This window comes from Moschus berezovskii, chromosome 13 (genome assembly GCF_049115385.1).
Source record: "Moschus berezovskii isolate FMDL1 chromosome 13, NW_MosBer_1.0, whole genome shotgun sequence".
Classification (NCBI taxonomy): Eukaryota; Metazoa; Chordata; class Mammalia; order Artiodactyla; family Moschidae; genus Moschus; species Moschus berezovskii.
This window is the reverse complement of record NC_142472.1, coordinates 76,737,176-76,762,326: the sequence shown is the minus strand read 5'-3', so window position 1 is coordinate 76,762,326 and position 25,151 is coordinate 76,737,176. Positions and strand designations below refer to the sequence as shown.

The 25,151-nt window shown below is 44.6% G+C and overlaps 1 pseudogene; it reads right to left on the bottom strand.

Moving 5' to 3' along the window:
* Positions 1–346: 346 nt before the first annotated feature.
* On the bottom strand, positions 347–18,194 carry LOC129556194 (protocadherin-8 pseudogene; annotated as a pseudogene).
* Between the last annotated feature and the right edge of the window lie 6,957 nt (positions 18,195–25,151).

Below are 25,151 nucleotides of genomic sequence, written 5' to 3'. Positions count from 1 at the left end.
TATCCAAGCCCACGGGATCACGCTCCCCTTCTGAGGTGAGGAGTGTAAGGACACCCCGCTGTCTCCGGACTGGGAAGTTTCTGCAGACTCGCCCTCTCGGGGGGCGGCGGGGGGATTGGGGCTCTGAGGAAACGGAAAGCGGCGGTGTCTCCACCAAGCAGCTCAGGCCGAAGCCCCCAGAGTCACAGCCCCTGACCCTCTGCGACTTGGAGCAGCCTGGCCAGCTCCGCCCGCGCTCCCAAAGCTTCCTCCTCCGCGGCCCGGGCAGGACCAAGTCACGGTGACCACGGCCACCAGGAGAAGGCCGCAGGGGCTGGCCGAAAACCCGACCACCGCCACGGAGAGCTCAGGGAGCCGCTCTGCGCGCCCCTTCCCGGTTCAGCGGCGGCGCTGGCAGTGGCACCAGCACCATTTGTCCGCCAGGTGGTGCAGGAAGCGCGGGTACCGAGAGCACCGCGCCCGAGCGCCGCAGGGCCAGCCGGCCTTCGTCCAGCGCCGCGACGACCGCCGTCAGCGGGCCGGCGGGCTGCGGGGACCGCCGGCGCTGAACGATAGCTCCCCCGGGGCAGCCGTCGCTGCGAAGCCGGAGGTAAGTCAGCTGCGCGTCAAGGCCTTTGTCCGCGTCCCTAGCCTGCTGTCGGGTCGCCAGGGAGCCCAGGGGCGCGTCCCAGGGCAGAGGCAGCAGGGCTGAGCCATCGACGAGCCGCGGGGTCACCATCCAGGGCGCGCGCTCGTCCTGGCCCTGCATCTGCAGCCCCGCCGTGGTCTGGCCTCGTAGCGGCGGCGAGCCGCCGTCCAGCGCCTCCGGCCCTAGCTGCAGCCTGGCCAGTTCCTCGAGGTTAAAACTCTGTCGTGCGCGCAGCCGCCCCGTGACGGGGTCCCCAGAGACGTAGGTGGCCCCGGCGCCCCCAGCCCGGCCCACCTCGGCCTCCAGCAGCCGGTAGGTGACCTGGCCGTTGCGGCCCAGGTCCGGGTCCCTGGCGGCCACCGTGGCCAAGTAGGCCCCGGGCGGGTTGTTCTCGCGCACCGACACCTCGTAGACCGGCCGCGTGAAGAGCGGCGCGTTGTCGTTCTCGTCGCCCACGCTCACCGTGTAGGGCCGCACTGTGCGCAGCGGGGGCGCGCCGCGGTCCTCGGCCACCAGCGTCAGGTTGTACTCGGAGATGCGCTCGCGGTCCAGGGACGCCGCGGTCACCACCAGGTAGCTGCCCGCGTAGGCCGGCTGCAGCCGGAAGTGCTCGTGCCCGTAGAGGGCGCAGCGCACCTGCCCGTTGGCGCCCGAGTCCCTGTCCGAGGTGCTGACCAGCGCCACCAGGCTCTCGCGGGCCGCCCCCTCCGGCACCAGCGAGACGGCGCCCGCCTCCGGCGTCCCAGGCCCAGTAGACGAGGTCGCCTCCGGCCCCCCAAGAGCGGCGGCGGCGAAGGGCGAGGCAGCAGGCGCGCCCGGGGCGGCCAGCGGGGTGATGGAGATGTCCGGAGCGTTGTCATTGACGTCGCGGAGGCGCACGATGACCTTGCAGGTGGCGGCGCGGGGCCCGGGGCCGCGGTCCTGCGCCCGCACGTCCAGTTCGTAAGTGTCCTGGCGCTCGTAGTCTACGGGCCCCGCCAGGGTGAGGCGGCCGGAACGCGGGTCCAGGCGGAAGAGGCGGCGGGGTGCGGGCCCCGAAGGCGAACACCACGTCGCCGTTGGGGCCCTCGTCGGGGTCCGCCGCGTCCAGGTCTAGCAGGAGCGAGCCCACGGGCGCGTCCTCCGCCAGCTCCACCTCGGCCACGGCGCCCTGCGGGAAGGCCGGGCTGTGGTCGTTGGCGTCCAGCACGCGCACGCTGAGGGAGGCCGTGGCGGAGCGCGGCGGGCGGCCGCCGTCCTGGGCCAGCAGCCCCAGGCTGTAGCTGGCCTGGCTTTAGCGGTCCAGCTCCTGCAACAGCACCAGGTCGGCGCACTGGGCACCGTCCGCGCGCGTCTGCAGCTCCACACGGAAGGGGCTGTGAGGCTCGGCCAGGCGCACGCTTTGCAGCCCGTTGGCGCCCACGTCCCCGTCCACCGGCACCTCCAGGGGGATGAGCGTGCCCACCGCCGCGCCCTCGGACACTTCCACGGGAATCTGGGCCCGGGGGAAGCGTGGCACGTGATCGTTGATGTCCCTCACCTCCACATGCACCAGTCGGAACTGCTTCTGGGAGGAGCTGACCACGTCGAAGGCCAGCACGCACTGAGGGGCCTGGCCGCACAGCCGCTCTCGGTCCAGGCCTGTGTCCCCGACGGTCAGCCTGTAGCCCAAGCGCTGCTGCTGCTGCTGCTAAGTCACTTCAGTCGTGTCCGACTCTGTGTGACCCCATAGACGGAAGCCCACCAGGCTCCCCCGTCCCTGGGATTCTCCAGGCAAGAACACTGGAGTGCGCAGCGAGCTGTTAATTAGGCGGAACCGGCCCGGTACCTAGCGCTGGGAATTAAACAGGACGTGGTCACACAGAACACTGATGAAAGTGCTGGGGACTTCTTCCTTACAGGCGTAGAAATTGACAGCTTCCGTTCAATACCCTGACACCAGCAGCAGCCACAGAAGCAGCAGGGACTCCAGTCCACCCCTGAGTAAAGTGTCAGCGGGGTATCTGAACCTGCAGTGAGACATTCTTGGGCCTCACCCGCCCTTCTGAGCACACAGTCAGGAGACACTTGCCCTCTTAAATACTTCTGATCACTAAACCCTCTTCTGCTATATAATGGTTTTTCTCTGCCCTGGGCCCAAGCATGCTTCTTCTGAACCCTACCAGGGAGACTGCAGAGAGAAAAATATGCAAATAAGCCTCCACCAGAGCCAATCCACAGTCTCCTGGCCTCCGGGTCTTGTTCCCTTGAAAAAGCTGGGCCTGGGGAGCTGAATAGTGGCCAGGGCAGTGGAGTAGGTCACAGATTCCTACAGAAGTTTACACTATAAAAATGCACCCTTTTTGCTTTGCCAGTGTGCCGGAGTCTCACTTTGACAGTCGGAGCAGGGGAGCCGCAGCCTCTTTATTCCTTCTTGAGCACGCATAGTCATAGGACAGAGGCACAGTTTCTATTCTGCTTCACCATTTTGAAACAAATGCATATATGTATTCTTCCCCACCCACGGTTATCCGTCTGTACTGGGTTATCATTTCCTGTATTGAGAGATTGTAGGGGAACAGCTTCTTCAGAACCAGGCGGTGTCTAATCAGAAAAGCACGGTTTTCCAAAGTAATCATTTCTGAATAGCTTTTCCCCAGCCAAGAAACCATTAATGGCGAAACTTCCACCCCTTCCTCTGCTTTTATGTCAGTAATTGCTTATACATGAAGACTCAGTGTCAGTCAGGGAGGTTTGTCAACGACAAACCACTGTAAGGGGTGGTTAAGGGTAAGAAAAAGATTTAAGGAAATATATTGCAGTCAGTCTTGTTAGAAAATTGCTATAGACCAATTATTTTTAAAAAGCCTTTGGCTGAAGAAAGCCACGGGTGGCCTGATAGGCTGAAGGCTAAAGAAACATTAAACCATCTGTCTAAAGCACAACAGGCCTGTGTGAGGTTCCCTTTATGTGTGAAGTGTTCTAAATGCTAAACAGCCCCACATGGTAATGATGACATTGTTCCTCGTGCCATGGAGCTGTCATCAAGGCAGAGTGTTCTTTAACCAGTCATCTTGAATAAAATCAGTGAGCAGGCTGAGTTATTAATATGCCCAGGCTATTCTTGGTTCCTACATGTACTGTAATGTTATTGATTCCTGCAGAGACATGTCAGTAAATGACATTTTTTTTTTCTATCACTCTTAAGAAGGAGTTTCACTTGTCTTAGCACCAGGATCCGTGAACCCAGTTCTGAAACTGAGCCACCTTTGATGAGATAATTAATTTCCAGGGGTTTTAATTTAGTGGAGCATTTGGCAATGAGCCTAATTACAAGTACCAGCAACCGATAGAGAAGTACAGCGGGGAGCATGGGTTGATTTTCATCAGGTACTCTGAGATTCTGAAAAGAGAAAGAGCTTTGTTTTATTTTTTATAATTTTATTTTTTTAATTGCAGTGTAGTTGGTTTACAGTGTTGTGCCAGTCTCTGCTGTTATAAAGTGACTGTTATACACATATAGATGTTTTTTTAAAATATTTTTTTCCATTATGGTTTATCATGAGATATTGACTCTAGAAGGACTGGGAGTTTGGGATTAGCAGAGGTGAACTATTATACATATAATAGATATTATATTATACATATAATAGATAGACAACAAGATTGTGCTGTGTTTTAGATTTTTTAAAGTTTGCTTTTTAAAATTCAGATGAGGCATTAATCTGAAGAAGGATACAACCCCCTTTCAGTTTAGTGAGACTAGATTTCTTGTAAGCCAGTATCTTCAATGATATTTTGACAGTGTGCTTTCTATCTTAGAACTGGGTATTTCAGTGAGGCATCTGGTTATTCTGCCTTTGGGTCTTGAGGAAAAAAAGAGGACCTGATCTCTTTACCCAACTTCCTAATTCCTAGATGCACCTTACTGGAAGACTGAAAACCGATTCAACCCGTGCCTTTTAAAAGGCACATGCTTTCATGCACTTTCGCCAGGAGAGGGACCCATTTAACCACGGTCCAGGTCTCTCACACAGTCCCTGCCAGGCCCGGCTCTCGACAGTCTTCAGCATTATTGTTGCCATTCACGATCAGAAACACTGCTCAGCATCCTGAAAATGAAGAATAGTCCATGACTCTATCTACCGAACATCAAAAGACCCAGATAAAATATTTTAGAAGGCAGGCAATCATACACATTACCTCCACAATGATAAACATCTGGCCACTTAATGTTTGAAAACATCCAGCTATGATGCTTAAATGCTTGATTGCGTTTTCCCCACTTTTCCTCCAGCTGTTTGGCAGCAAGGAGACCATCTATGATAAGAAATGTGCTATATTGTCAGTGATTCATTATTAGTGTTAGCTTCACTTCCTAGTAAACAACTACCTTATTAAAACACTGCTTCATGAATGAAGGACAGCTGGAGTTTCAAGAAAGAGACATTTTCTGAGACAAAAATCAGTTCTGTGACCATAGAGTGACACGCTGAATAATATAGAAACTGTATGATCTGTGCCCCTAGGGATATGTCATCTGGAAGCCGTGTTTACAGCCTTGAGCTCCATGGTACTCTCACATTCCATTCTGTTGACTCTGTTAGATAAAAACCTGTCTCAATATTAAAAAACATCATGGCAGAAATTTGCTTTATGTTGCTTGTTTTCCCATTTGCCAGCATATTGCCAGACTCTGAGTCCGTAAAATGTAGTTTTGATCTCTACTGGGGGCAAACGTGGATCAAAGTAAGCAGTGAGACCAGGGGGCCCACCACCACCACGGGAAGAGCAAAATGTGAATAAAGCGGCCACTTGGTCCTCTTGCTCAGTTTGGTTTTAAAAGTGATGAAGGTGGAGGATTTGGGTGGACCCCCTACTGTGTTCGCTTTTGTTCCTGAAACAAAAGCACCAGACAGACGTGCTAGAGTTCTGCCCCCACCACCAAATGCCAGGAAACCAGACCTGTGAAATAGGTCTGCATGCCAATCATTTTAATAGAAGGCTTTCTTTTTTGCTGAACAAATAACACCAGTATCCCTGGCACACTAAAACACGCTATATGTAAGCTAAAGTCACTTTCACCATAAACATGGGGGGAAACTGCCCCTAATTCAAATTAGTGCCTGGGCTTTTGAAACAGTTTTGCACATTTCCCTTTTACTGTTACACAAAACCAATGACATATGTTTAAGGGGAGAGTTCCTAATAGGAATATTTGGCTAGATCAAGGTGTCTACACGTCAGAAAAAGCATCAACTTTTATAGAAGCTTGCACGAACACCTCTGTGGCCCAGAAACAGTTTCCATGCCATTTAGAACAAATCACTCTGTGTACTACACTGAGACCCATTTTCATTTCTCAACTGAACAAACATTCCGGAGACGAATGAGCAAAACATTATCAAGTGCAATGTTTCTATCTTCAAGCAGCAACTTCTAGAAATTGAAGCTATGAAGACTGTTGGAGAGAAAACAAATCAACCTAACAGCTGTGTTGTTTTTTTTTTTCTTCCTGTTTTAAAAATCATACCTTGAAAACACTAAAGTTATTCTTCAGCAGTGTGAGCCCCCCCGGACTGAGAGTCACTGTTCTCAGTGCTCTCGGAAGAAGATTCATTATCTCCCATTCCTGTTACCCCACTGCATAATCAGTTTGTTATTAGGTACTGCACAGTCATTTATAAGAAAAGTTATCAGTAAATTGCTGGTCCTTTTTTGAAAATGATTTTCAGGAAAATAATTCATCCCTGAATTCAGCCAAAATACTGTCTTCAAGCATAGTCTAAAAACAAATGATATTTATCAACTTTTAAATACTTTTAACCTAGAGAAAATCACAGGGAAACTCTGTAGCATAGCAACACTAATCACAAACTCCCCTTAACATAAAAGACTGAATGACATAATCTTCACTTAAAGAAAAGTTTCCTATAGGATCATTATGTTAATAATGATATTATCAAAATTATGTAATCTTTAAATAGTGGATAAAACTAGGTTTTAAATTGCTGATTTTATTAGTCTGATTCTATGAGGACACTAGGGTATCGCTGGTGGCTCAGAGGTAAGGAATTTGCCTGCCAGTGTCGGAGACAAGGGTTGTATCCCTGGGTCAGGAAGATCCCTTGGAGAAGGAATACCCACTCCAATATTCTTGGTTGGAAATTTCCATGGACAGAGAAACCTGGCAGGCCACAGTTCATGGGATCACAAGTCACCACGACTTAGGGACTAAACAACAACAACATGAAGGAAATTAAATCAATGAATAATGGAAAATTGTTTACCTTTTGGGTTCAGGGATACCTTAATCCCCCAATGAGCCAGAGAAATTGACTTTGGTACTTGACTTTGGTCACTGACTCAAGGGCCATACTTTGCGTTCTCACTACCCTACAGGAAGGAAAACCGCCTCCTACTCAACAATGTTCCTAAGCAAGAGAAGAATAAAAGAATATGGATTGAGAAGCAACTTTTCATCTGTCTTATGTAAACTTCATCTCTCTTCCTCTTACGTAAGTCTTTCTATTCCTACCCTATAATAAAGCCTATGACCAACAGTAATCAGAACGCTCTGAGGTCCTTTATCAACAGATATTTGATCAAGTATCAGTGAGACAATAAAGCTCACAGTCTTGTAGAAGAAAATGTTGCTGTTGTTTAGTCACTAAGTCATGTACAACTCTTGCTACCCCGTTGACTGTAGCCCGCCAGGCTCCTCTGCCCATGGGATTTCCCAAGCAAAAATACTGGAGTGGGTTGCCATTTCCTTCTCCAGGGGATCTTCCTGACCCAGGGATCAAATCTGTGTCTCCAGCATAGCAGGCAGATTCTTGACCACTGAGCTACCTGGACAAGAAAATAGTTAAACATTACAAAGTAAACCATCAGAGTTCAGAGAAGACATAGTGCCAGATAACGTGGAGAAAGTTATATTAAATGCAACCAGGAAGAGATCGCAGACTTGACAGGTAAAATCACACAGTCAGCCAGAACCACCAGGGATGCAGAGAACCTGGGAGTATTGTTACAGACTGTAGACAGAGGCAGGCACCAAAGCCTTCAGGGGGCACTGAGTATACTGGTTGGCTGGAGTGGATGGCTTTAGGAGAACAAGCTTGAATGGGTGGCACAGCTGAGGAGAGCCTTGATGTTAGCTCAAGAGTTTAGATACTTTTAAAGGAGCAGTGAGAAAACACGGACATTTGTGGGGAAATAGCAGCAACCTTGAACACATATCAACAATGCTATGTAATCTATTACTGTGTGTGTTAGTTGTTCAGTCGTGCCCAACTTTGTGCAACCTTCCTGTAGCCCATCAGGCTCCTCTATCTACGGGATTCTCCAGGCAAGAATACTGGAGTGGATTGCTCCAACATCCCGGGTGCCTGAAATCAAGACAGTCCTAAGTTTTCGGCTATGCGTAGAGCCTCAGTTCAGTTCTGTTCAGTTGCTCAGTCGTGTCCAACTCTTTGCGACCCCATGGACTGCAGCACGCCAGGCCTCCCTGTCCATCACCAACTCCTGGAGTTTACTCAGACTCACGTCCATCAAGTCAGTGATGCCATCCAACCATCTCACCCTCTGTCATCCCCTTCTTCTTCTGCCTTCAGTCTTTCCCAGCATCAGGGTCTTTTCCAATGAGTCAGTTCTTCATATCAAGTGGCCAAAGTATTGGAGTTTCAGCTTCAGCATCAGTCCTTCCAATGAATATTCAGGACTGATCTCCTTTAGGATGGACTGGTTGGATCTCCTTGTACCCCAAGGGACTCTCAAGAGTCTTCTCCAACACCACAGTTTAAAAGCATCAATTCTTCGGTGCTCAGCTATCTTTATAGTCCAACTCTCACATCCATACATGACTACTGGAAAAACCATAGCTTTCACTAGACAGATTTCTGTTAGTAAAGTAATGTCTCTGTTTTTTAATATGCTGTCTAGATTGGTCATAGCTTTTCTTCCAAGGAGCAAGCATCTTTTAATTTCATGGCTGCAGTCATCATCTCCAGTGATTTTGGAGCCCCCCAAATTAAAGTCTATCACTTTTCTCCATCTATTTGCCATGAAAGGATGGGACCAGATGCCATGATCTTAGTTTTCTAAATGTTGAGTTTGAAGTCAAATTTTTCACTCTCTTCTTTCACTTTCATCAAGAGACTCTAGTTCTTCTTCACTTTCTGCCATAAGTGTGGAGTCATCTGCACATCTGAAGTTATTAATATTTCTCCCAGCAATCTTGACTCCAGCTTGTGCTTCATCCAGTCCAGCATTTCTTATGATGTACTCTGCATATAAATTAGATAAGCAGGGTGACAATATACAGCCTTGATGAACTCCTTTCCTGATTTGGAACCAGACTGTGTTCCATGTCCAGTTCTAACTGTTGCTTCTTGACCTGAATACAGATTTCTCAGGAGGCAGGTCAGGTGGTCTGTTATCCCCATCTGTTTAAGAATTTTTCACAGTTTGTTGTGATCCACACAAACACTTTGGCATAGTCAATAAAGCAGAAATAAATGTTTTTCTGGAACTCTCGCTTTTTCGATGATCCAGCAGACGTTGACAATTTGATCTCTGGTTACTCTGCCTCTTCTAAATCCAGCTTGAACATCTGGAAGTTCATGGTTCACTTATTGCTGAAGGCTGGCTTGGAGAATTTTGAGCATGACTGTACTAGCATGTGATCCACACAGTCAAAAGCTTTGTGATCCACGCAGGTCAGGAAGCAACAGTTAGAACTGGACATGGAACAACAGACTGATTCCAAATAGGAAAAGGAGTACGTCAAGGTTGTATATTGTCACCCTGCTTATTTAACTTATATGCAGAGTACATCATGAGGAACACTGGGCTGGAAGAAGCACAAGCTGGAATCAAGATTTCCAGGAGAAATATCAATAACCTCAGATATGCAGATGTCACCACCCTTATGGCAGAAAGTGAAGAGGAACTCAAAAGCCTCTTGAGAAAGTGAAAGAAGAGAGTGAAAAGGTTGACTTGAAGCTCAACATTCAGAAAACAAAGATCATGGCATCTGGTCCCATCATTCATGGCAAATAGATGGGGAAACAGTGGAAACAGTGTCAGACTTTATTTTTGGGGGCTCCAAAATCACTGTGGATGCTGACTGCAGCCATGAAATTAAAAAACACTTACTCCTTGGAAGGAAAGTCATGACCAACCTAGATAGCATATAAAAAGCAGAGACATTACTTTGCCAACCAAGGTCCGTCTAGTCAAGGCTATGGTTTTTCCCGTGGTCATGTATGGATGTGAGAGTTGGACTGTGAAGAAAGCTGATCACCGAAGAATTGATGCTTTTGAACTGTGGTGCTGGAGAAGACTCTTGAGAGTCCCTTGGACTACAAGGAGATCCAACCACTCCATTCCAGAGGAGGTCAATCCTGGCTGTTCTTTGGAAGGACTGATGCTAAAACTGAAACTGTAATATGTTGGCCACCTCATGCGACAAGTTGACTCATTGGAAAAAACTCTGATGCTGGGAGGAATTGGGGGCGGGAGGAGAAGGGACGACAGAGAATGCTGGATGGCATCACCGACTCTGTGGACATGAGTTTGAGTGAACTCCAGGAGTTGGTGATGGACAGGGAGGCCTGGCGTGCTGTGATTCATGGGGTTGCAAAGAGTCGGACATGACTGAGTGACTGAACTGAACTGAACTGAACTTATACTAGCGTGTGAGATGAGTGCAATTGTGTGGTAGTTTGATCATTCTTTAGCATTGCCTTTCTTTGGGATTGGAATGAAAACAGACCTTTTCCAGTCCTGTGGCCACTGCTGAGTTTTCCAAATTTGCTGGCATATTGAGTGCAGCACTTTCACAGCATCATCTTTTAGGATTTGAAATAGCTCAACTGGAATTCCATCACCTCCACTAGCTTTGTTCATAGTGATGTTTCCTAAGGCCCACTCGACTTGGCATTCCAGGATGTCTGGCTCTAGGTGACTGATCACACCATAGTGATTATCTGGGTCATGAAGATCTCTTTTGTACAGTTCTTCTATGTATTCTGCCACCTCTTCTTAATATCTTCTGCTTCTGTTAGGGCCATATCATTTTTGTCCTTTATTGTGCCCATCTTTGCATGAAAATTTCCCTTGGTATCTCTAATTTTCTTGAAGAGATCTCTAGTCTTTCCCATTCTATTGTTTTCCTCTATTTCTTTGCACTGATTACTGAGGAAGGCTTTCTTATCTCTCCCTGCTGTTCTTTGGAACTCTGCATTCAAATGGATATATCTTTCCTTATATCCTTTGCCTTTCGAAAACCACAATCATAGGAAACTAACCAACCTGATCACATAGACTACAGCCTTGTCTAACTCAATGAAACTATGAGCCATGTCATGTAGGGCCACCCAAGACAGACAGGTCATGGTGGAGAGTTCTGACAAAATGTGGTCCACTGGAGAAGGGAATGCAAGCCACTTCAGTATTCTTGCCTTTAGAACCCCATGAACAGTATGAAAAAGCAAAAAGATAGGCCACTGAAAGATGAATTCCCCAGGTCAGTAGGTGCCCAATATGCTACTGGAGATCAGTGGAGAAATAACTCTAGAAAGAATGAAGAGATGGAGCCAAAGCAAAAACAACACCCAGTTGCGAATGTGACCAGTGATAGAAGCAAAGTTCAATTCTGTAAAGAGCAATAATGCATAGGAACTTGGAATGTTAGCTCCATGAATCAAGGCAAATTGGAAGTGATCAAACAGGAGATGACAAGAGTGAACATCAACATTCTAGGAATCAGCAAACTAAGATGGACTGAGATGGATGAATTTAACTCAGATGACCATTATATCTACTATTGTGGGCAGGAATCCCTTAGAAGAAATGGAGTAGCCATCATAGTCAACAAAAGAGTCCAAAATACAATACTTGGGTGCAATCACATAAACTACAGAATGATCTCTGTTCGCTTCCTAGGCAAACCACTCAATATCACGGTAATCCAAATCTATGCCCTGACCAGTAATGCTGAAGAAGCTAAAGTTGAATGGTTCTATGAAGACCTACAAGACCTTCTAGAACTAACACCCAAAAAAGATGTCCTTTTCACTATAGGGGACTGGAATGCAAAAGTAGGAAGTCAAGAAATAACTGGAATAGCCAGGAAATTTGCCTTGGAGTACAGAATGAAGCAGGGCAAAGGCTAATAGAGTTTTGCCAAGAGAACACACTGGTCATAGCAAACACCCTCTTCCAACAACACAAGAGAAGACTCTACACATGGCCATCACCAGATGGTCAATACCAGAATCAAATTGATTATATTCTTTGCAGGCAAAGATGGAGAAGTGCTATACAGTCAGCAAAAACAAACCAGGAGCTGACCATGGCTCAGATCATGAACCATGATTGCCAAATTCAGACTTAAATACAAGAAAGTAAGGAAAACCACTAGACCATTCAGATATGACCTAAATCAAATCCCTTATGGTTACATTGTGGAAGTGACAAATAGATTCAATGGATTAGATCTGATAGACAGAACTGAAGAACTATTGACAGAGGTTCATGACATTGTACAGGAGGCAGTGATCAAGACCATTCCCAAGAAAAAGAAATGCAAAAAAGCAAAACGGTTGTCTGAGGAGGCCTTACAAATAGCTATGAAAACAAGAGAAGCAAAAGGCAAAGGAGAAAAGGAAAGATATACAGAGAGTCGACGGTGTCACAAAGAGTTGGACACAACTCAGCAACTAAACCACACCATCATATATCTATGATAAAGTTTAACTTATAAATCAGGCATAGTAAGAGATTAACAGTAATAATTAATAAAATATAACAACTTTAACAACACCACAATAAAGGTTATGTGAATGCTATTTCTCTCTCCCTCCCTGTCCTTCTCCTCCCCCATCTAAATATCTTACTGTACAAATTTAATGCGTTTTTCATGCTCACTAAGCATTTCTCATGCACTGTGGCCATAGCTTTTGCAATTTGAGGCACAACAGCAAAACTAGCACAAATTTCTTTTTCTTTTTTCACAACTTTATGGAAAGAAAATTTATTAATACCATAGATGTTAGCAACCTCAGCATACAATTTTTTGTTTCTTATTAAGTGGAGCATCTTTCACCTTTCCACTTAAAGGAAGCGCGCTGTGGCTTCTCTTTCGCATATTCAAATTATCAGCATCACTACTCTGGCAGTTTGGAACCATTATTAAATAAAATGAGGGTTGCGTGAACACAGCTCTGTGATACTGACTATAGTCTATCTGATAACACGGTGGCTTCTAGATGACTCAGGGGCAGGATACAGTAGACAGAGGATGATTCTCGTCCTGGGTGGGATGGAGCAGAATGGCACAAGATTTTATTATCCTACTCAGAACAGCATGAAATTAAAAAAAAAAAAAAAAACTAGGAAGTGTTTATTTCTGGAATTTTCTATTTACTATTTTCAGACCTCAATTGACCATAGGTAACTGAAACCAGGTGAAACCACAGATTCACAGGGGGGACTACTGTGCGATGAATCATGTTAAATGATTGCTTTTCTGATCACTGGTGAAATGCTTGTAAACAATTGTTTTGTCATATGGTGGTAGTTTTATTCCTAGCTACTGGGCATACACCCTGTGTGTGTTAGTTGTTCAGTCATGTCCGACTTTTTGCAACCCCATGGACTGTAGCCCACCAGGCTTCCCTGCCTGTGGGATTCTCCAGGCAAGAATACTGGAGTGGATTGTCATTCCCTTCTCCAGAGAATCTTCCCAACCCAGAGGTCGAACCCTGGTCTCCTGCATTGCAGGCAGATTGTTTACTGTTTGAACTACAGGGAAGTCTCTAAGGAAACCGTAATTGAAAAAGACCCATGCACTTCAGTGTTGATTGAAGCACTGTTTACAGTGGCTAGGACATGGAAGCAACCTAGATATCCATCGACAGATGAACGGATCAAGAATCTGTGGTACATATACACAGTGGAATGTTGTTACTCATCTATAAAAAGGAATGCATTTGAGTCAGTCCTAATGAAGTGGATGAACCTAGAGCCTATTATACAGAGTGAAGTAAGTCAGAAAGAGAAAATCAAATATCATATATTAATGCATATATACAGAATCTAGAGAGATGGCACTGATGAACCTGTTTGCAGGGCAGCAGTGGAGACACGGACACAAAGAACAGACTTGTGGACCCAGTGGGGGAAGGAGAGGGTCGGGTGGATTGAGAGAGTAGCATGGAAACGTATCTGTTACCATATGTGAAATAGATGACCAGTGGGAATTTGCTCACACAGGGAGCCAAATCCAGTGCTCCCTGACAACCTACACAGGTGGGAAGGGGAGGGAAGAAGGAGGGAGGTTCAAGAGGGAGTGGACCTGTGTATACCTATGGCTGATTCATGTTGATGTATGGCGGAAACCAACACAATATTGTAAAGCAATTACCCTCCAATTAAAAATGAATAATTTTTAAAGTGTTTAAAGTAAAGGATTGTTTTATTGGAAGCTTTAAAGCATGATCAGGCACAATATTTGCCAAATAAATGATCAAGGCAATATGATATGGTACACAACTTCTGCCTACCTCAGAATACATCTGGTAGCAGGATGAATTAGAGAGAGACAGGGAGCAAGGAGACCACTTCAGCTGCCGCTGCAATCTACATGGTGGTGGCGTTCTAGTCACTAAGTGCATCGTGCTTAGTCGCTTCAGTCACATCTGACTCTTCGTGACCCCATGGACTGTAGCCTGCCAGACTTCTCTGTCCATGGGATTCTCCAGGCAAGAATACTGGAGTGAGTTGCCATTCCCTGCTCCAGGGGATCTTCCTGATCCAGGGATCAAACCCACATCTCCTGAGACTCCTGCATTGACTCTCAAATATTGAGGAATATAATATTCCAAAATAGAGTTCCCAAAGGCCCCTGCTACATCCCAGCTGAATGACCACATACAAAAGACTATCTCTGCAAACCTCTATGTCCTTAGAGAGAAATGCTTGCTTTGAGGGCTTGCCCTGAGACTTAAGTAAGAAAATGTGGAAAGAGCAAAAAGCCCAGTGCCTACCATTTTGTAGGGTTTCAAAAGACAATTGAATCCTGTGTTATAGACACTTGCAGATCACACTATGATTTATTTACTTAAAGGTATATTTCTTACCTCCAGTTATGATTCCTTCCAGGAATATTAATTATATCTTCATTAAATTTGTGTTCCAGTGCCCAGTCCCTTGCTGACCACATGACAGGGACTCATGAATATTTTGAAACAGTTGTAAAGGTCCCATCACCCAAGAATGCATAATTCTTATCACATTATATCATCTGAATTCTAAACCAGAAGACTGGCTAAAGGATCGTAACATCCTTGGAACTTGTAGTTTGTGTAAGACTTCTGCAAAAAGTGATACTTATTAAATAATATGGGCTTCCCAGGTGGCTCCAGTGGTGAAGAACCTACCTGCCAAATACAGGAGACATAAGAGACGTGGGTTCAATCCCTCGGTCTGAAATATCCTCTGGAGGAGGGCATGGCAACCCACTCCAGTACTCTTGCCTAGATAATCCCATGAACAGAGGAGCCTGGTGGGTTACAGTCCATAGCATCGCAGAGTCTGACACGACTGAAGTGACTTAGCATGCACACATGCATTGAATAATATACAAGACTCAGTGCAACCACATGTAACAAAACTGGTTTCTTGAGTCAGTTTCAATACTGACCTATCAGCGCACGTTGGACATTCATTGTTTTTGCCTGCTCAGCATCCAATCTTCTTTGAGAAACTACCTCTTTGCTAAATCAGTCCATGTGAATAGGATATGATAGATGCCCCTACCCTTGATGCTAGGATGGCCACGTGACCCACATTTAGCCAAATTAAAATATCCCATCCTCCCAGCTACAGAGATTGACTCAAGTAAATGGATGTTTCCCAACTCAGGCCAATGAAGGCCACTGAGCATCAGCTCCAGGATTGTAGCAATAGTTACTAAGAAAGGGACTTTTCCCTCTGAAGTTGCTAAATGTAAATTGGATGTGAGCCACCAGGTTGGGAGTGTTGGCCTGAGTTTGAGGTCAACATTAAAAAAAAAAAACTGAAATGGCTCTGAGCACTTAGATCCAACCATGTCTGATCTTCCACTGAACGTTTCATTTAAGGATAACAGCAGCTTCCCCTTTTATGTCCAAAAAAAATTAGCGGCTGTAATTTCTGTTGTCTCCAAAACAATCATAACAAATTCCAATATTAGAAAAGGAATTGTCAGGAACAGACTCTAAAATGGATAATTTGCTGAGGGCACCCAGGGAGGAGATCCATGGAGACTTATTTATATGCTAAATCAAGAGATTATCCTGCAATCTTACTGTGCATTTGCCCAGCTTCTGGTAAGTCGTGACTTGTACTTTGGGATTCAGATCATGTGTCTATCAAAGCCATACGATAGGTCAGAGGTTGGAAGGGCTTGGCTACGTTCATTTTTAAAAAGGATAGTCTCCACTTGAACGTAGTCCCTCTGAGGGCAGAAAGGGAAGAAAATATAGTATCACTAAAGCAGTTCCATTTCTGGCTGAGGCCAATAATCCGAGAAGGCTGAAAGTTGGCAATCTCAGCAAGTCTTCAGGGTTAAAAAGAAAAAAGCAAAAATATTTGTACCAAACTAAAGTTAGTGCAAAAAAAAAAAAAATCATTGGCAAATATAATCAGGAAGATAATATTGAGGTCTCACAGAGCCTTCAGGCGCCCCTGTCCCTCTTAAATTCCCCTTAAGTCTGGAAGATCCAAGTTAGGAAAAATTAAACTCACCTCACGGCAAAAATCCATCCCTGGAGATGTAATTTGGGAGCAGAGAAGCATATATTAGCTGTGACTCCCACCCTAAGACGTTGTTCTGAACGACCCTGGAGAGGCCCAGGTAGAAGTCATTTAAGCTGAGGGTTAAGGGCATGAACGGAACATTCAGGGCTGTTGCTAGGAGACAGAAATCCCTAGGTTGGGAGTAAATTTGAGCACTGTCTCCACCTTTGATTATGGAGTTGATCAAATGCAAATACTAAACTACTACCTGGCAAACAAAGGACTGAGGTTCCTGAATTCTTAATTTAACAACAACAACAAAAAAAGGTAAAGTTCCTGTAATATCACCCCAATGCCCAGGTCAGATGTGGTCACAGAGAAAAAAGACCTGTGACCAGGATCCAGGAAGTCCATCCTGGCCAGCACAGGAACACACATCTCAGCAGCTTAGGGAGTCCTTGCATCTTTTGGCAAACAGGATATGCTTATGTGCTATGGACAGTGGTCTCTGTGTGTGACTTTCCCTTTTCCAGATGGACTTTTTAAATTTCTTGTCATTGATCTGTTGGGGGGTGTTAAGTGTATCAGATAACTTGTTAGATCATGACAACCCTAACTAAGAGCAGTGCAAATCTTCCCAAGATCCGACTTGTTACAAGACCCAGTAATTGCATCTTATATTGATCTTTAAACTTCTGTAGACTGATTAAGTCACCCAGTGGTAATTTATTTCTAAATGAATTTTTCTGTATGGTACGGAGTAGGGGCTGTGGTTTATTTTTTTCTCATATGTCGTTCCAGTACATTTGTTGAAGATTATCCCTTCCCTATTAAATGATCTTCTTGCTTTTGTCAAAATGAACACATCCAGGTCTATTTCCAAGTTCTCTGTTTCTTCCATTGATTATATGCCTACCCTTATCACAATTCCATATTGTCTTGATTACTGTAGCATTTATAAAAGGTCATGAAATCAGATAGTATAAGTCCTTTGATCTTGTTTTCCTTTTTTAAGAATGTTTTGAATATTCTAGATCCTTTGCATTTCTGTGTAGATGTTAGAATCAGCTTCTTAATTTCTACAAAACTGACCTCTGCAATTCTGGTTGTAATTTCATTGACTCTGTGTTTCAATTTAGGGAAAATGAACATCTGAACAATATTTAGTCTTCCAATCCATAAATATGGTATATCTCTTTATTTTAAATTTTAAAAAATTCTCTTGGAAATATTTACTGCTTTCAATACACAAGTCCTTCCTGTCTTTTGTTAACATATGTTTAAAAGTATTTTATGCTTTTTGATACTGTCCTAAATATCTTTAATATTTATTTTTATCTATTTGTTACTAACACAGAGCCACACAGTTGATTTTTTAACTAATAAATTATACATTTATTTGTGATTATTTGATTGTTATGTTATCAGCAAGACTCCTTTTGGATTTTGTTCATAATACAATTCATTTTCTACCCATATTCAGTAAATATTTGCTAACTGTTGTGCACTGGGTAAGATTCTCTGGAGGTTGTTTATTTTTTCATTTATTATTTTTTTAGGGGCATAGCTGCATAATTGCTTTACAATGCTGTGTTAGTTGTACAGCAGAGTGAATCAGCTGTGTATACATACGCCTCCTCCCTCTTGGACCCCCACCCATCCCCACGCCCAGGTCATTACGGAGCACAGAGCTGAGCTCCCTGCGCTGTGCAGCAGCGCCCCACTCCTCTCCGTTTGACACGTGGCCGTGTCTATCTGTGCCGATCTCCCAGATCGCCTCACCGTCGCCCTCCGCGTCTGGGTCCGCATGTTCGTTCTCCATGTCTGTGTCTCTGTTCCCACCCTATACCTGGCTGTATCCTGAGGACATCCTAACAAATAGGTTCATTTGTTAAGGTTAGTTGATTCTTTGCCTGTTTTTTTATAGACTCCTTAGTTTTTCTATCATGTCTTTCGTGAACAGAGACCATCTTACTCTTCCTTCTCAATCTTTATCCCTTTTAGTCCCTTTCCTAGCTTTGTCCTCTAGTTTCTCCGAGAACTCCCAGTACAATATCGAAGAAAAATGAAGAGAGCAAACATCCTTGCCATATTCTCAGTCCTAGAGAACAGCATTCCATGTTTTATCATTAGCTATGAAATTTTTAGTAGATATATTTTAAATGTTCTTTATCAAATTTGGAAACTTCTCTGCTAATACTGATTTGCTGAGAGATTTCATCATATGTGGGTGTTGACTTTTGCCAAATGTTATTTTCTTTATCTATTGAGATTATCATGTGATTTTTCTTCTTTATCTTGTTAGCATGGTGAATTACATATATTAGTTTTTAACTGTTAAACAAGCTTTGTTTTCCTAGGGTAAACCCATTGCAGTCAGGATGTATTATCTGTTTTCTAGCTATTACTTGATTTGATTTGCTAACATTTTTACTTTTGTATTAATAGGGACAAAATGAAAGCACAAAGCAGGTGACTAGTTAATCCCACTAGGGGATTATAAGTAGAAAAATATGAGAGACACCTGTAAGTTAATAATTACTCGAGAAAGCAGGTTTGCTTAACCACAAACCAAGCAGGCTTGCTTAGCAGCAAAACCACGAAACAGATGCACGGGACGTGCCCCAGAGCAGTCCCGTGAACACTGGTGGCTTGAGACCCACACTCTGCCCAGTGAGGTCAGTAAGTTAGTGATCCCTAGGACATGCTCTCTGAACAGAAAAAAACAGCAATTTGTGAACCTCACTTGACCATGTAGGGACAAGAAAACTCCCCTGCTCAACCTAGAGAAGGAGCTGAGGATGGAAGCATGACATCTATTCAAGAAAGACAAAGAACTTCTTCCCCTTCTCCTCAGCTCTTGGGCATGGCATTTTGCACCCAGCTGCTTGTAAATCTCACAAGCGTCCTATTCTGATAAATCTCTTCTTATCTACCACTTTTTTCGCTGAATTCTCCTCTGCACTCAGACATAAAGGACTCTGGTACCAGAGTTCTTCAGAGTTCCTGCTGAAATGACACCAATCTGTTTCAGTGTTTAGCTTATAGCTTTTTTCTTCTTGCAATGTCTTTGACAGGCAAGTTAATGACTGTTAACAAATTTAAACTTGTTAGCCTGCGTTTTAGGCCATCAGTTCAGTTCAGTTCAGTCGCTCAGTCGTGTCCGACCCTTTGCGACCCCATGAATCACAGAACGCCAGGCCTCCCTGTCCATCACCAACTCCCGGAGTTCACTCAAACTCACCTCCATCGAGTCGGTGATGCCATCCAGCCATCTCATTCGCTGTCGTCCCCTTCTCCTCCTGCCCCTAATCCTTCCCAGCATCAGAGTCTTTTCCAGTGAGTCAACTCATCACATGAGTTGGCCAGAGTATTAGAGTTTCAGCTTTAGCATCAGTCCTTCCAATGAACACCCAGGATTGATCTCCTTTAGAATGGACTGGTTGGATCTCCTTGCAGTCCAAGGGACTCTCAAGAGTCTTCTCCAGCACCACAGTTCAAAGGCATCAATTCTTCAGCGCTCAGCTTTCTTCACAGTCCAACTCTCACATCCATACATGACCACGGGATAAACCATAGCCTTGACTAGATGGACCTTGGTTGGCAAAGTCTCTGCTCTAGGCCATGGAAACCTCTAATTGTTTCTCATTTCCTATAACTTAGTGAACTCAACTGTCAAATTCTGTGTCACCTGTGGAACTTATCAAAGCTTGGATTTTTAGGCTTTAGTAAGTTGGATCTGGGCTTCCCTGGTAAAGAATCTGCCTGCAATGTAGGAGACCCCGGTTTGATTCCTGGGTTGGGAAGATCCCCTGGAGAAGGGATAGGCTACCCACTCTAGTATTCTTGGGCTTCCCTGGTGGCTCAGATGGTAAAGAATCCGCCTGCAAGGTGGGAGACTTGGGTTTGACCCCTGGGTTGGGAAGATCCCCTGGAGGAAAGCATGTCAAACCACTCCAGTATTCTTGCCTGGAGAATCCCCATGGACAGAGGAGCCTGGTGGGCTACAGTCCATGAGGTTACAGTAGGACATGACTGAGCAACTAAGCACAGCACAAGTTGGGTCTAGAGTAGCCTTGGGATTCCCGGGTGGCACTGGTGGTAAGAGAACCTGCTGGCCAATGCAGGAGACGTAAGAGATTCAGGTTCGATCCCTAGGTGGGGAAGATCCCCTGGAAGAAGGCATGGCAACTCACTCCAGTATTCTTCCTGGGAAATCCCACGGACATAGGAGCCTGGCGGGCTACAGCCCATGGGGTTGCAAAGAGTTAGACATGACTGAAGTGGCTTAGCATGCACTCAGAGTAGCCCTGACCACGATGCATGGTCCTGCCTTCTGAGGTATGGCCTTTCTGATGTCTCAGATGAATGCCTGGGGTGTTAACAAGAACTCTCCTCAGACTGGATCAGATTTTCAGCTTGCATCCACTCGAGTGATCCCAAGCTCTTATCTCTGCCTCTTCAAGTTGACTGGACCACCAGCCTCAGCATGGACCCAACTTACTGGGCTACAACTGGCAACCTGGGCAGGGACTCCGATGTGGAGAGAACTCCCTTCTCTTGGGGATTATACCCTTGTTATTCAACACCAGAAAATAGTTGCCTCATATATTTGTTCAGTTTTAGAGTCATTTTTGACAAAAAACAGCAGTCTTCAGGGCTATGTTTTATATTAACTCTTTGTTTTGACTTGCAACCACCAGAGGTAACATATCAGAAACTCTACGACAATGATAAAATGGATTTTTTTTCTTATTGCTTCAAACTAGGGCTGAAAGCAAGATGGTTGCAGGTTTTATATGGACATTTGAAAAACATTTTTTTCTCAGTCGTTTTATTTTTCTCAGGCATTTTAAAATCTTATCTTCTTACCTCTTTCCCAAGAACTCTTCATTCTGGTAATATTTCATGAAATTTCTTTGCTAGCAGCCACCCGCTGAATCGATGAGCAAAGGACAGGTCAAATGATCTTCATTATATTTCAAAGGGGAAAAATCGTGACGAAGGAAGTGTAAGAGGGCAAGTGTGCTTTACTAAGAAGAATTAGGAAACTCTAGCTGTGTTTTCCTAGAAACTGTCTGTTTGACAAGAAAGATGGGCCAGAGGAGTTTTCTGGTCCATTCAGGAAGCAAGAATCTATAAGAACTAGACACAAACCTTTGATTCCAACTTCAAAGAAGAAAATGGTTGCAGACACTTCAAATCTTTCCTTCCATCAGCTCCCTTCCCTACTCTCACATTGGAGATCTTTTTGCTGTTGTGTCAAGTATCTACTGCTGTATTTCAATCCTGTGTGTGTGCATGTGTGTGCTCAGTCATGTCCAACTCTTTGCCACCCCATGGTCTGTAGCCATCAGACTCCTCTGTCCATGGGATTCTCCAGGCAAGAATACGGGAGTGGGTTGCCATTTCTTTTTCCAGGGGATCTTCCCGACCCAGGGATCAAATTTAGTGTCTCAAATAGTTACCATTTTATTTGCTGTGACTCTGTGGGTCAGCTATTTGGGCTGAGGTCAGCCGGTTGTTTCCTTTTCTGGTCTCATCTGAGGTCACTCATGTTTTTATGGTCATCCATCAGCTCATATGAAGCTGGTTAATCTAAGCCTCATTCACATGTCTGGTGAATGGTGCAGGCTGGCAGCTGGGTCATGTGTCCCCAGCAGGCCAAGAGACATCTTTACGTAGTGGCTGTGTTCAAAAGCAGCAAGGGATGGGGCAAACCCTAACGAAAAAGTATTTGTTTTGGCTGTGCTTGAATCATATTTGTTATTGCCAAAGCAAAGCACATAGACAAAGTGAGTGTCAATGTGGATAAAGAACTAATCAAGGGTGTGGATATAGGGAGGCATGATTCATCAGTGCCATTACTATATCAGCCTACTGCATCCACTGAGATACCTGATCGTGTCCATAAGCCCTGGTGTCATCTTTCTGCAACAGTTTTTAAATATCGCGATCTGCTTCTTCTAACAGAGGATGCAGTAACCAGTAAAATGAAGAATATGGACCAGTGACTTCTGAAGTCTTTTCTGCTTTCACAATTTGACACCAATAGCTGGGGCTCCATTCTCACAAGTGGAGTTAATAATTATCTGGCACATACCGGTGAAGTTGTTTATATCAAGCCTTCATTTTATGCTACTAAATACTCAAAATAGCAAATATATGTTGGTTACTTACACGCTATTCCAAGCCTGATCAGTACTCTAGGCATAACTCACAGACTAACACTCCTTAACGTTGTCCCAAATCTACAGGAGACACTTGAAGAAACTGAGGCCCAGAATGATCAAGTGACTTGCTTTAATTAAGTCATTTGACAAGGAAATGGAAGAACTAAGCTTGGAACCCAGGTCTTTCAATGGTTAAACCAGTGTGCTCTTTGTTAAGCAGTATCCCAACTGATTTTTATGGGATTTGGTCTTGCCTTCTAAACTGTTACCTTAGCTAGTGTATTTAAGATCAGCATTCCAGCCACAGATTTTATTTTTTTAAATATTTATTTATTTATATTAATTTGCTGTCTCAGGCCTTAGTTGCAACTCTTGGCATCTTTAGTTGTGGCATGTGGGATCTGGCTTCTTGCCCAGGGTTCAAACCTGGGCCCCTGTGTCAGGAGCAAAGAGTCTAAGACTCTTAGCCATTACTGCTAGGGAAGTCCCTCAGCCACAGATTTTAAATTCAAACTTTCCTAACTGATAACGAGAAGATATCAGGAATTTCCTAGTTTTTACTCTTTATAGAGTTTAATAGGAACATTTCATCAGCACTGCAATTCCACCTCATGGTTTAGGAGTGGGTGGGGATGAGAAAGGAATGTTATTGCAAAAACCTGCTTCTGAATTCTCTCCCACCCATTATTCCAGTAAAAGCATCCCTAAGCCCTGACTTCACCAATCAGCCCTGACTCCAAGGAATTTCTGCAACTCTTTCATTGCTTTAATATGACATTCATCCTCAGAAATGTTTTCATTCTGATTTAGTTACCTATTAATGTGTGCCCCAGAACCACTTCAGTCTCAGCACGTTAGGGTCTGGGATGTTTTTCTCCCAAAAGCAATCATTCAGTGTAGGTCTGAACCATCCTCTGAAAGAAGAATCATATTGCACTCTGTAATAGGCTAAAGGGCAAGACACTGAAAATAGAACTATCTTCTGCATCTTACAAAATTCAACTGAGTCTTTCAGAACTAACAAAGGAGCACAGAACAGGAAAAGGTCAAAAACATGGGGCTGTTTGGGGCTACTCAGACTTCCAAGACCTTAGGATTTCACATGGTCTGGCTTACTTGCGAATTTTACAGCTACAAAGTCATGAAAACTCCGTGCAACTACAAATCACTAAATAAGCCTGTACAAGAAGACATTGAAAATCCAAATTCATCTTTACCAAGTGAAGGGTATGCTAACAGGAGGAAATATAAACAGCGCATGGAAAGAGACACATAAGAAAGGTACTAACACACCAATTTGAACTCCTGTCAAACGTCTCTTTAGAGCTCCTGACAGCAGGAAGCCAATTACTTGGGAAAGGATGAAGTTTGTTTTATGAGCACAATATTACAAATGAAGCCCCTTCATCCTGACATCAAGGAAGAATTTTGCATTTCCAATATAAGCCAGCAGTGTTTTGCAGTTGATGGGCTGGTAGTTTGCCTTGGGGGTTAAAGCTATGGGAGGAATCAACATCTTCTTAATGCCCTGATTTAGCTCTGGGTGATTAATCTATGACAGTTTGTGGGCACCTGCAACAGAAAACCAGGACCCTCAGAACAGTAACTCAAGCCACAGTGTGACTTTTGGCCGCATGAGCTTCTAAAGGTGAAAAGTCTTTAATGCTTCTGACATTGAAAGCTGTGATCTTCATCAGAGGGGTACGAAAAGAAGCACAGAGCATCATCTCCCATGTCATAACTTCTGGACATAATTGTATTATTATTTCATCATGTAATATTCCCTTCAGTTCAGTTCAGTTCAGTTCAGAAACAATTTTCTTGAGTTTGCACAAAAGAAAATGCTTTCATTAAAGGGCCATCATCACCCTTAGTGTGGACACAAAAACGTCTAATTTGTCTCACTTTGTTTATATGGCCCTTTCCTTCATATTTGAGCAGACAGCAGGATTCTTAATTGCTCAGCACAGGGTGCTTGGTTAAGTAGTGGTGTGAAGTGCTCCTAAACATCTGCCACAGTTTTCCCAGGGAAAAGTAACATTTCACTTGGATGAGAAAAGGAAAGGACTCAGGCTCTTCAATGGATATTTTGGATGATAGCAATGTCACTTACCTCCACCTAGGCGGCGCAGTGGTAAAGAACCCACCTGCCAATGCAGAAGACAGAAAACTTGAGTTCCATTCCTGGCTTGGAAAGATCCCCTGGAGGAGGAAATGGCAACCCACTCCTATTCTTGCCTGGAAAATCCCATGGACAGCCCTTCAGGGCTACAGTCCATGGCGTCACAAAGAATCAGACATGACTGAGCGACTGAACATACACAATCTATACAATAGCGGGTACTAAGCAATTAGTCTGCCTGGGCACAGGGTTCAGGGATCCCAATCTTATCACTATTGTCCCAGAAAGCTGCTGTATGTTGACCATTTGACCTATGAGATTCACACAAACTATAAAACAGACACTTAAAAAGCCTTGCCATGCCATTCCTGTGCCACAGATACAAAACTGAAATTTTAACAGGAAGAGAAGCAAAAAGAAAGAATCTATTCCATTTCCTTGGGCTACCGTCTTGACTGAGCTTCCCCAGTGCCTCAGCCGTAAA